At 37.7% G+C, this 12,529-nt stretch overlaps 1 long non-coding RNA gene across 2 annotated transcripts in view; it reads right to left on the minus strand.

The window, feature by feature from the left end:
• The window catches only part of LOC101048910 (uncharacterized), a 52,597-nt gene that overhangs the window by 27,220 nt on the left and 12,848 nt on the right, over nucleotides 1-12,529 (minus strand). The window contains exon 3 of one of the 2 annotated variants that reach the window (XR_012517041.1): nucleotides 1,910-6,327. The exons of the other annotated variant lie outside the window; for it this stretch is intronic. This is a non-coding gene — a long non-coding RNA (uncharacterized LOC101048910). Of the gene's footprint in view, nucleotides 1-1,909; nucleotides 6,328-12,529 lie in introns of those variants that run through there. 2 annotated transcript variants of the gene reach the window in all.

Raw genomic sequence — 12,529 nt, forward strand, 5'->3', positions numbered from 1 at the left:
TTTTACTTAACATAATGTCCTCCGGTTCCATCCATGTTGTTAAAAATGACAGAATTTTATTATGTATTCTTTTTTTTGTTTTTCTTTTGGAGACAGGATCTCACTCTGTTCCCCAGGCTGGACTGCACTGGGGCAATCAGGGCTTACTGCAGCCTCGAACTCCCTGGGCTGAAGCATTCCTCCACCTCAGCCTCCCTGGATGCTGGGACTACAGGTGCATGCTACCATGCCCAGATGATATTTTATTCTTTTTTGTGGCTGAATAGTGTTCTATTGTGTGTACGTATGTATTTTCCTTCCCCGTTCATCTGGTGATGAACCCTTGAGTTGCTTCTATATCTTGGCTATTGTGAATAGCATTGCAGTAAACATGAGAGTGCAGATATCACTTCACTGATAATACACTGATTTCTTTTCTTTTGGATATATACCCAGCAGTGGAATTGCTGGATTGTATGGCAGCTCTATTTTTAGTTTTTTGAGGAATCTCTACTGTTCTCCATAGTGGTTGTACGAATTTACATTCCCACCAACAGTGTATGAAGGTTCCCCTTTCTCCACATCCTCACCAACATTCATTATTACCTGTCTTTTGGATAAAAAATCATTTTAACTGGGTAAGATGAATTCTCATTGCAGTTTTGATTTTATAATTTTTGATATCATACTTAATTGGATTCAAACAAAATCATTTAGACAGTAAATTTACTTCTACATATATAAGATAATGCATGTATAAAGTTATTCATTATCACATTGTCTTTAAAAATAAAAAATTGGAAACTCAGTGAGAGAAATAAGTTATGGTATAGCCATTCAATGGAATGACATGTAAATGTTTTAAGAAAGAAGAATGCTTTCTACCTAATGCATTCCAAAGTAATTCATTACATTGTTGTCTGTAATAGAAAATATTAGAAACTATATCAAGGTCCATCAATGGGGGTAGACAAAGTGTGTTACATCAGTGGAATGATAATACAATTATGAAAAATGAGGCTACTTTGCCTATATAGAAAGATGTACAAAATATATTGTTAAGTGGAAAAAGCAAGATCAAAAACTTTTTTTTTTTTGAGACAGAGTCTTGCTCTGTCACCCAGACTGCAGTAGAATGGTGTAATCATGGTTCACTGCAGCCTCAACTGCCTAGGGTCAAGTGATCCTCCTGCCTCAGCCTCCTGAGTTATAACTGAGACTACAGGCACATGCCACCATGCTTAGCTAATTTTTATTTTTTGATAGAAACAGGGCCTCCCTATGCTACCCAAGCTGGTCTCAAATGCCTGGGCTCCAGTAATTTTCCCACATGGGCTTCCCAAAAGGCTGGGATTACAGGAGTCAGTCAGTCACCTCACCCTGCCAGAAACAAAACTGATGGTGTTAATTTTTGTATGAAAAAGGAGAGAATTTAAGATATACTGGCATAAAGAAATTCTGAAACAGTACACAAGAAACTAATAAAAATGGCTATACAAGGGCAGTAGAATTGGGTTCATGAGGGAAGGGGGTGAGCAAAATTTTTCATCATATACCATTTCATATTTCTGTGTTTACCCTTGCAAGTGCATTACCTATTCAAAAAAATTAATGGACATTTCCATTAACATGCTACTCTTTTTAATGAATGAATTTTAAAAGAATCCCTAATATATCATTCTTCATCATTCTCTCAACAAGTTTCTTTTCTGTTCTCTGCCCTGCCACCCCCTTCTAATCAAATGCCTTTTTTTTTTTTTTTTTTTTATTGCATTTTAGGTTTTGGGGTACATGTGATGAACATGCAAGATTGTTGCATAGGTACACACATGGAAGTGTGCTTTGCTGCCTTCCGTCCCCTCACCTGTATCTGTCATTTCTCCCCATGCTATCTCTTCCCACCTCCCCACCCCCCTTCAAATGCCTTTTTTAACACTCACTAGGACCCAGCGGAGGGAAAGAGCTGGGGCAGAGCACTTTGGAAAGGGTTGGTTTTGATCCAATTTGAAGCCTAAAAAGACCTAATGCTAAATTTAAAAAAAAAAATTGTTTAGGGAATGTGTTTGCCTAAAAATGAAAGGTGGGATGTGTAGTCTGGGTAATATCTGAAAATCTCAATAATACAGAATTGTATTGTACTTGCTTCATGCTAACTTTTAATGGTCTCATTATCAATGAGTTTAATAATAGTGTTTTCATTCTTGAATGAAGGCAATGATTCTCATCGACTCTCTGAAGAACTCATGAACTTTTTATTTAATTAGCCAAAACAGATTTTAATAAGGGAAGGTAACTGAATAGCCATATTGAACTTTTTTTTACTATCACACCAACTTCTTAAATATTTACATCATTAATCTATATTTGGAAACCTTAATCATCTAAGGTCTTGCACAGCCTTCCATTTATTAAAAATAACTTCACACAAAAAACCAACAATGTTTAAATTTGACATTCAAAAGACCTTCTCAGCAAGAGGTAATAAAATGTCAGCCCCATTTAAATGAGGCATTATTGACCCCCGTTAGGAGGACACGTGCTCAATTTGACTTTTTCTAAGGGTGGTGATGGATTTGCTCTTGTCCATCCCTGCACTCCTGCCCTGTCTTCTCATGACCTGGGGCCGACATGTGCTAGACAGCTGGCTGGACCAGGTCTGTGGCCTCTGAACAAAGCAAACCTTGCTGGCCCACACAAAGATTGAACCTGTGACCTTGTTCTCGTTAGCTCAATGCCCTAATCACCTGAGCTAAATAGCCACAAAAATATATATAGACATTGAACTTTGTGTAGATACGTGTCTGTGTGTGGGTGTCAAGGCCAGGAATAAAATAACATATAACAACAAGCATGAAACTGGTGCTTGGGTATTAAAGGAGGACATGGCCTCCTCTAAGTTATATAACTTGTATGCCATGCCCCAGTGGCATTTTCCAAGCTGAGAGCCAAAATCTAATCACCTTAGAAGAATTTTATTTCAGTTCTTAAACATAATTTAACATGGTTCTAACTCCCGAAAGCAATTGATCATTGAAATTAGTAATTAGGCAGCATGTACTAGGGGATCCCAGGAAGCAACGGGTTTTATATCTTATATGGTCTGGGTTCTCCTGAGCCTTGGACTGAACAAGGAAGTAGAGATTAAGAATAGAGCTAGAGGAGAAAACAAGAAGCAAAATTTTGTCACTAGAAGATACAGGAGTTATTTATCTCCATGAAAGAAATACCTATGCTCCATCAGTTAATCTAGAACTTTTGGCAAGTATCCAGTGTGCTTGTGTGCCTCAGAACCTCTTGCTATAGAGATCTACTAACAGGAAAGAGACCTCCTCTCATGAGATTCATGATCATGGAGAAAGTCACTGAAGACTAGATTCCCAAGATTCTACTTATCCCTGAAGAGACAGCTATTCCAGTACAATTTATAAGGGTCACCAGGACTGTAGGTATAACACAAGACTCATCGAATGTGGAATATCTCAGATTAGATGAGTAATTTAAACACAATTGCAATCTGAGTAGTTTCAATGCCATTGCTTTATTTCAAGAGATGAGATGAAGTTCATCCCAGAAGCTCCTCCTCCTCACTCACTGGAATGGACTCTCTGTCAGGAATGACCTACAAGAGAATCTGGGTCACATCTCCAGGCATTAACCATCAACCACTAGGAGAAGGCAACTGAATGCATATCTTGGGTCACAAGAATCATATTCCACGTTAACTACCCCAAAATACTACTTTCAAGCTCTTCCCCTTTTGGAAGATATAATTCTCCTCAGAATAAAGTTCCAACTCCTTAGCCTGACATTCAAGAGAAATCCAAGGCTAAGTTTTCTTTGTCTTTGTATCTCCATGCAGAGCAGAGGGTTTCCCACATGAAAGAGCTTCCCACATGAAAGAGCTCCCCACATAAAGAACTCAATAAATTATTACATAAAGAAACAAGTGAATAGCTACAGCTAATCCTAATTTATCTTTCCATGAGATCTCACTCCACTTCTCTTACTTAATCTTTCCCTCCCCTCCACTTATAATAGTCTTCTCTTTGCCCCATGAACATGGCTGGCTGTCTCCTTCCAGGCTTGTTTAGGATGTTCTCTTCAACTAAGGGAATTACCATTTATCATGTGCTTATAACAGTTTATATATGTTAACTCAATTAGTCCTAAAAAATTAACAAAGTAGTTGCTATCATATCCATTTTATAGACGATGTCCATAAATGCTAAGTAACTTCCCAAGATTACACAGCTAGAAAATAAGAGAACCAAGATTTGAATCCAGATCTTGTCTGGCTCCAAAACTCTTCTCCCTTTCAGGGAATTATTCTTACTTCATATCTCCAAATTCTGCCTTTCTGAAATCGCTTTGCCTCTTATGGCTTAGTGCAAGCTTCAAGGAAAGGAACTCTTCCTGTCCACTCTATCCCATAGTGGTCTCTCATTCTTTTAACTTAGCATTGTTAACTCGATGTCTCAGGTAACAATCACAGACTGCCTCAACACTTCATCTAATATTTCTTTTAACTGTTCACTAATGTCCCTTCTCAAACTAACTAAATCAAAAGCTCACAAAGGGTAGATTCTACACATGGCACATCACTGTATCTCTTCACAATCATGGAAGAGACTTGTTCATGTGGTAGGCAGTCAACAAATATATACTGACTGATTAATGTTGACACCTCCATCTTTCCACCAAAATCTGTGTACCAATTCCTATTATTATAAGGATACACCCCTTGAAGTGTTTACCTCCTAAGGTTATTGTAATAAAGGGAGAAAACTGGAAAGCTCCAAAAATTAACTACGTTTTTAAAAAGATTTTAAAGTCTTTCAATATTTAACTTAGTGGGGCATCTCTACTTCTGAGAAGTCTAACACACTAGTGTTAGTGAGATCAGCTTGTTAAGATTTTCCTTGTTTCCTTCGAGTACCCTCATTTTCAAAGGTTAATTACCTGGTTGTAAAAGTGCACTCCAGAATGAAATTTAACCTATGAGTTCTTCATTTTGAGGTGAATATTCTTAGCAGTTTTTTTTTTTTTTTCAAAAATAGAAAGCCATCTGTTTAACCAATTTAAATACATACTTACAGAAGAATTAAAAAAATAGCAATACAGAGAGAGGTTCATGGATTTTAAGCACTTTTGAGTATTTGTAAAACACATTATGACTTTGATGCTTGGAAAAAATATGAAGTGGTGCTTTCTGCTATAAATCAGCACTGCCAAATAAAGTGGGGCTGGAAGTTGGGATATCTTAGAGACAAAATTGTTTTGATCATCCAAAATGTTGATCATTTATGGGCCATAGGAGAGGACGATTTATTATTTTTGAATGGTTCAATTTCTTAGGAAGATAAAAAACATATCATTTGAGAAAACATCAAACGGAATGTGGTTCTTATTAATATCGCATAACCTTTCTCACAAAACTTTTCCCTTTTCCAGCCTAGCTCCCATTAGAACCAAACTAAACATGTTGACAGCTCCAAGTTAGGAAGGTGTTAGGCCAATAGTCTACCCTTTTGAGAAACTGAATCATTCATTCAGTATCACTTTACTAGTTTTCTTCATGAACCAAATACATGGCGACAGACTCTATTCTGCAGGGTTTAATCACACACAAGTGGCAAAAACCACAGAACACAGCGCCTAATCAGCCGGGCTTTCAACCATGGACTTATTCTATGCACATATGTCACTCCCATTATCATTAGTATCAATAAAACCTTGACATTTTGCACACTCAGGAGAGGCTGGATCTCAGTGTTTATCATTCGATACGTTCTCATAAAAAGTATATCGCCTCATTACCAAATAAGTTTATGTGAATCAGTATGTTTTAAAGTGAATACGCTCCTCCAGAGTAGAATAAATCATGGATGTTTTCCTGAACATTTTTTGAATTACTTCTTTTCTATTCTAAATACTCACATGAAGCTGAAGTTAGCATTTCATATTTAGAATTTTTAAGACAACCAATGAATTCTAGGATCTCAAGTTTATTTTAGGTATCAATAAACATTTACTGTAGAATGTATGAATAAATTAAAACACCTGAACATGGGAATCCAACCTGTAATCATAAAGTGGAGTTCTCTATAGGAGATCCCAGATGAAGTTCAAGATAAAACTTTAAAAAATTAAGCTCACATATACCTCATATAGTTGACTCCACATAAATCTGAGTTTGAATCCCAGCAAAAAATAGTCTTAAGATCTGGACAGAATTGCTTAGGCAGAGGTGGCGCGAACTGTAATCCCAGCACTTTGGGAGGCAGAGACATAGACCATTTGAGCTCGGGAGTTCAAGACCAGCCTGTGAAACATGGTGAAGCTCCGTCTCTGCAAAGAAAGTACAAAAATTAGCCTGGTGTGATGGCTGACACCCATGGTCCTCGCTACTCAGGAGGCTGAGACAGGAAGTTCGCTTGAGCCTGGGAGGCAAAGTTTGCAGTGAGCCGAGATTACGCCACTGCCCCCCTTCTGGGTGACAGAGCGAGATCCTGTCACACACACACACACACACACACACACACACACACACACACCACACAAATAGCTTGAACAGTCCTTTGTATAAAAGAGGAGAGTCATTGCTGCCATCTCCTAAATCCCTGGGCCATCCCCGAGTTGGTGAACCCAGAGTCATACTCCAGAGTCATATGGCTATACATCAAAATAAAACAAAACTGACTTAACACCAACACTGCATTTTAAGATAACCCCATCCCCAACTTCCACCCCTGCTGCCACTGCCACTGTGCAGAGTCACATCTGTTATTACTGCCACAGTCAAATCCAGGTGCAAACCTGCTCATATGGCCTATAACCTGAGACACTCAGCCAAGAACAGTGAGGGAGCCTGACAGTGAGGGCATGACCTTTCTACCCACTCCAGTGGGGAGCAGAAGGAAGAAGACAACCAAGGCTGTGTGAGACCCAGGCTCCCTGTTTTTATTACAGCACTTAATTTAAATCAATAGACCATACAAACACTGATACGTCTCATCTCACAAGATCAAGATTTTTATACTGTTAGCCTGTTAGCCTTTTTGCCCAACAAGCTATAAGCTCAAGAAGGCAGAGAGATCTACCTGGCTTCGTTAAAGTATTGCCTGCATAAAGCCTAATGCCTTTCGTATACTAGATGCTGAATAAATATGTGATGAATGATAATAGATCAAAGAGCACACTAAAGAGCCAATCTGCAGGGGTTTCATTCCTGCCTGTGTGACGGTGTGATCCTAGTCACTTCTTTGTGCTTCACTCAGTTCCTTGTCTACAAAACAGGGTTAATAATGGTATCTTAGTGGGTAATTGTGAAAATTAAATAAGTTAATATAAGAAAGGCAGTTAAAACAGGAGAGGACACATAGTATGTGCCACTATTGTTATCATCATCATCATGACCTCTAATTACTGGTGTAGGGTAGACCTTGATCAACTTCCAGAACACCATGCAATCCTACAGGTGTTCATCATCCTGTGCAAGCATCCATCTGTATAATAAATCATCCTCCTTTTGTGAATGAAAAGACAGAGTGCACTACTTAATAAAATGAATTACTTCAAGGCCTGATGTTTTGCAATGTTTGAAAAGATCCTCCCGATTATGAAGCTTATCACCACACTTGTCCTTTAGTACTTAAAAAAAAAAAAAAAAAAAAAAAAAAAAAAAAAAAGTTGTATCTAAATTACTACCCAGGGTCCATTGTTTAATCAAACATAAAAAATAACTTCCATACACCTACATAATTTGCATGAAATCCCATCGGTGCGATTTTGACAGGTAGGAGGACTCCCGATACTGCTAATTGTTCACTGGGCTTAACCTCAGATGATGATTCAGCTAAATGCTATATTGGATTTCATCATTTCCATTTCCCCTCCCCCTGCAGTGACTCTCTGAGGGGTTTACGATTTTCTAGAGTGGCCCGCATGCTTGGGTGCGTGCACTCAGGTCGCTGTGGAGGACTGTGTGAGTGGAACAGGAACGGGAACATCTTAAAACGAAACAGCTGCGTCAGAAGTGCTCAAGGCTCAGGCGCAATATGATAGCTGCTATTAAACCCCACTTTGAGCTCCTCGTGGCTTTGATGATTTCTTTCTTCCTCTCACAAGTTTATCATTCTTTTCCTGACTTTAAGTCAATCTCATAAAATCAGCCCAATTTTTGTTTTGGTTCATATTAAAGTTTTGGTTGTATTGTCCATTCATTTCAGAATTTTCGTTGTTTTTGTTTTTTGCTTTTTCTTTGTCACTTTGGTCTGAGGAAACTATAAAGTGAGGTGGACCAGCCATGACAAATTCTTGTAAACAGACATGGAACAAGGAATTTTTGTTTGTTCCCTAGCCTTCACCTGTCTCACAGCCCTTGCCCTCCAAGGCACTTCTTCTTGGTAAGTATCTGGAAGTGTCCATTTGTAGTGTGGATTTGGTTTAGTTTTGTTTTGTGTTTTCGGGATCTGTGGTACCAATCTCCCTTCCTGACACCTCTTAGTCCACTGCAAGCTAGTGGAGTGAACATTTTCATTTCAACATCTGCCAGTGGTATCCTTGAATAAAATTTATTATTCACTTCTGTAAGAAAATAAGAACTCAACTGCACTGTTGAAATTTAAAATTTTATTTTTCAATCTGACAGTTAAGTACTAAACACACTTTAAGCTCCTTGAAGCAGTTCTAGGGCCTTCCAACCCTATTGTTAGAAAACTCATTTAAATAAAATGCTATCTGGATTCATATAGTTAATTCCACCACTGTATTTAGCAGCCTTTTCTTGGGGCAACTACTATTAAGTCAGTACTTAAAGACTATTTAATGATGTTGAAACGAAGCCTACACTTAGCCAACTTATTGGGATTTTTTCCAACTCCCAACCACCACCTGGGATTCATCTCAATTCTCTGATTCTGTGTTTCAAATCAAAGATACTATTTTCTGTCAGCAAGTACCCTGATTTATTTAATCCTTCCCCAAAATATATCCTGAAATTCTCACAATTTAACCCCTATTTGTCATGACAGCAGCTCCTCTACAATGACTAAAACACTCTTCAGCATTATCAGGTGTTTGCAGAGGGCTCTGTTACTGCACTGGTGGCCTGGAAAATCAAGACCAACCCTCTGTAAGAGCATTGTTACTTTATCTTCTCAACAAATCACCAGTAATTTTTTTAAATAACATTTATAATTTCTATTACTTCTCTCCGAAAATAAGAACACCCAAGCATACAGCAAGCATAGCATATATGTGGGGGCTCAAGAATCTTTATCGTTCTCATTTAAAGAGTGTCAGTTATGAATTTAATCAACAATATTCAGGCTTACTAGTTTTTAGACTAAACAGTGCAATACAGGAAAATATGGGTTTAGATAGAGTAGGAAAAAGAAGAAAATAAAGTAAGACAGAAAAAAATAGACAAGAAAGATGAAAACTCTGATTTTTAAAAGAAATTGTGACAATGGAATCTAATATAATCAAGTTTCATCTTCTAGTGTGTAAATCAGTTAACTGATAGATTTTTAAGTCATATGTAGAGCAGAAGTCCTATGATAGAGATGTGGCATTTTTTTCTTCTCCAAAATAGGAGGAAGAATGTCCTACAATCCATAAGAAGAATCAAGGGGGAAACTCAGAATAATTTGAGTAGTTTGCTGAAAGTCAGTCTCAGAGTTTGGAGCTCCTAAATTTTCAGCTGCCCATCCCCTCTTTTCAGGTAAGTTATGGAAAGCATGGAACAGAACTTCCTGAAGACCAGTTGGCATTTTTATTAAGCTTTTTTATGTTGAGATAATTGTAGATCCTCATGCAGTTGTAAGAAATAGTGGAGATCCCATGCACCCTTTACCCAGTTTCTCCCAATTGTAATATCTTGCAAAAACACAGTACAATATCAGAGCCAGGATACTGATCTTGACACAGTTAAGATGCAGAACATTTCCAGTGTCACAAGCATCCATTTTGTTGCCTTTTTATGGCCACGCTCACTTCCCTTTCACCCCACTGTTCCTTAATTCCTTAATTCCCTTCCACCCCACTGCTTCTGTTCCTCTTTATGGCCACACTCACTTCCCTTCCACTCACTTTTCTCCATTTCTATAATTTCGTCATTTCAATAATTCTATATAAATGGAGCCATACAGTATGTAACCTTTTGGGTTTGGCTTTTTCATCCAGCATAATTCCCTGGAGATCCATTCAGTCTGTTGCACTTATCAATAATGTGTTCCTTTTTATCGCTAAGTAGTATTCCACGGTAAAGCTGTGCCACAATTAACCATATATATTTAACTGTTAACAGAATGGGTAAGTTTGTCTTTTCATTGAAGGCTATTTGAGTTGTTTCCGGTTTTTCACTATGATGAATAAAGCTGCTATAAGCACTCATGTACATATTTCTGTGTGAACTTAAGTCTTCATTTATCTGGGATAAATGCTGAGGAGTACAATTGTGGAGTTATATGGTACTAGCAAGTTTAGCTTTTAAAGAAACTGCCAAACTGTTTTCCAGAGGCTACATTATTTTACATTCCCATCTGCAGTATAGGAGTGACCCTGTTTCTCCACATCCCTGCCAACATTTATTGTCATGGTTGATTTTTAGTCAAAGCTAGAGATCCAATTTGGAACAAAAACTGACAGAAAAACTTTCACATTCAATACATTGTGCTATTTTAACATTACCTGAAATTTTTAAATGCCAGATCCCTTTGGTTTAAAAGCTACAATTTAAATGCTGTGTACTTTTGATAAATTACTTAACATCTCTGAACCTCAATTTCTTTAGATGTAAAATCTATCCCTGCAAGTATAGAACTATATTAAAGGGATTATATGTGTAAAGAACATAAGATACAATAGATGCTTTATAAATGCAAATCCCCTTCCTGCACATTATCTATTTGATTATTTTTTCTATTAATATTTTTATTCTATTAATTCTTTTATTCTTTCAATAAAATATCTTTCCATCTAATTTACTTTATTCTATTAATTGATTATTTATTCTATTAATAATATACATGCTTTCTCTTAATGCATTCCCAGTACCACTTGTTTGGTTTTATAGCTCTGTCTCTCCTCCATTCAGATGAATATGAATATTGTTTAAAAAGTGTGTTAACATGACAGAACAGAATCAGGATGATATTGCTTTCAAAAACAAATTCAAACCCAGCTCTACTGCTGCATGAACTTAGGCAATTACCTTCCATCTGCAGTCTGGTGGTTTCATCTCTTCCATGTTTAGAATGGACGGAATCAGACCTACAATACCTGCCCTATAGAGGTGCTGAGTTCAAATGACAGAAATATGTGAACATTGATTTGCAAACAATGAAGAGCTATACCACTACGTGATCAAGAGAGTAAAGCTAGTTTCAGAAAACGAAGTCCACTGCACCTAAGGTCTCATTCATTCTGTCACAGAACATCATGGTCAAGATATTGCAGGAACCACAATGGCTTCTGAGTCTAGGAGAGTGGTGCCCCAAGGAACGGGGTGCCAGATGAGTATAACTAAAATCATATAAACAATCATAAATGAGCTCACTAAATGAGTTCACTAATAGTTACACAACAGGTAAAGTAACCATTGACATCAACACCCTTGGTCTATCCTATGTTGACAGCTGCCTTGAGCACATAAGGTAACCTCAGGGAAGGGGGAGCTCTTGACCACAGAGGGGTTGATAGTGGCCTTCTCACAAGCTCACAAGCACGCATGGCCTGAAATGTGTTACAATTTGTCTGGCTCAGTTAGATAGAAACAGATTATATAATTCAGTTTTAACTAATCTTCACCAAATGAACATGGGGTTTAAAAGATTCCTGCAAAGAACTTTTCCTTAAATATGATTCCAAGAAGGCAGACATAAACCATCAACAGGAAAATGGCAGAAGTGACACTGGTCCTCCTCTTCTCAGCCACAAAACAAGATGGAAACACTGACAACATGAATCCAAAAGTGAATCAACTAGAGGATTCTGAAACCACCAAGGTTATTTGAAATGTGGGTTTACACCCACTGTTGATGATACTGAATCTTACCTTAAAACATTTAAACCTTCTGACTAATTCTAGTTTTTAATCTTATCTCTTTTTAGCTTATTTTTGGCACAGGTTTGTAATGTACATATTAGTAAAGATGTACAGATGTATAATTCGCAAATATACTTAAAACGTTTTACTGTTGGGGTACATAATAAAAACAGTAGGGGAATCATGGACCTATTTCTTTAAGGTGTTATTTTCCCCACTCTAGATGTTTGTATCAGGCACCAATAGACTACGCCACAAATGACAAAGATGACATTAAACTAGATTTCCACTCACAAACCAGTGGATTGTCATCACCAGAACCATCTTCTCGTATCTTTCAGGAACTCTAACGAAAGCCAGAAGCCATTACCTTCACTCTGTCAACTCTGAGAGCTGGGAGCCAATGCAGGCTCCTCAAACAAATCTCCAAAAATTATGTGGGCTGCTAGCATTCCCATGCTTAGTGGCTCTCAAGAAGGTAACTGCGGCATGCCACTCTAA

Source organism: Saimiri boliviensis, chromosome 3 (genome assembly GCF_048565385.1).
Source record: "Saimiri boliviensis isolate mSaiBol1 chromosome 3, mSaiBol1.pri, whole genome shotgun sequence".
Classification (NCBI taxonomy): Eukaryota; Metazoa; Chordata; class Mammalia; order Primates; family Cebidae; genus Saimiri; species Saimiri boliviensis.